A 1074-nucleotide genomic window follows, 5' to 3' on the forward strand; every position below is an offset into this window, starting at 1 on the left:
GGTACCTGGCTAATTACAACCAAGACTTTTTTTTTATGAGCTATAATTTACCATTTACATTTTTTTTTTTTGTTTTGATAAAATCAAACATTTGATTTATGTTGTTTTATATTTGAGATGAACTGGATACTATTATAAATCTTCTGATGGTTGTATTTACACATAAATTTGCATACTCTAAAAGTATAACTATGCTTATTGTTTAATGATTATAGGACAAACATGAAAACAATTCCAACATCCCCAAAAATACTTCTGTGTTGACAACCGTTTAGCTTAGATTATCCACCTTATACCTACATAATATTATATTTTTTTTAATGATTTAATCAAATAAAATATTTATCAGTTATCTATTCAACGTATTGTGATAACGTGATCCATAACAACCTGGTATTTGGTATACATCCATATCATATAATCATGTAACTATGATATCAGCACGGAGTACGATCATAGCAAGCGATACTCCACATTATCATAGATATTAATAGACTTATCTATAATATTTATTAGTAATCGAAAATCAGCCTAATCAGACAACACTGTTTCCTTCGATGTTCATCAGACAGGACCTGGTATGTAGCGGGGTCGTGGGGATTACACGTGTGTATGGATATGTGACAGTAATGGTCCAATCACTTATAATATTACAATAAGTTTTTGTAGCGAGTAGGTACAATGGTTATCGGTATTATACTTTGGGTTCGACCGATATGGAGTTTATTACTTTTAGCTTCTGGTCTTTATAATTGATATTAAGTATTATTATGAGAAGTGCAGCAGTGCCGCAATCACTTTTAGTGGGGCGCACGGTGGACGCCCTGCTAAATGGGCATTTTACAATACATTTAGGGGCACAACTTATAAGCTTACTGTACTTGAAATGATTTGAAAAGTGTAATATCTATTACTCTGGGGCATAAAAAATCCAAATTGCTGCGGTATCTACCGACTAGGTATAACACATTAACACACAAACACCTGCCCAAAACTACCCAACTTTGAGGAGTTATATCTCATCAACGGATTAATGAAAAATGAAAATTTAAACGTGATAATTCATAAAAAAAA

Source organism: Acyrthosiphon pisum, chromosome A1 (genome assembly GCF_005508785.2).
Source record: "Acyrthosiphon pisum isolate AL4f chromosome A1, pea_aphid_22Mar2018_4r6ur, whole genome shotgun sequence".
Lineage (NCBI taxonomy): Eukaryota > Metazoa > Arthropoda > Insecta > Hemiptera > Aphididae > Acyrthosiphon > Acyrthosiphon pisum.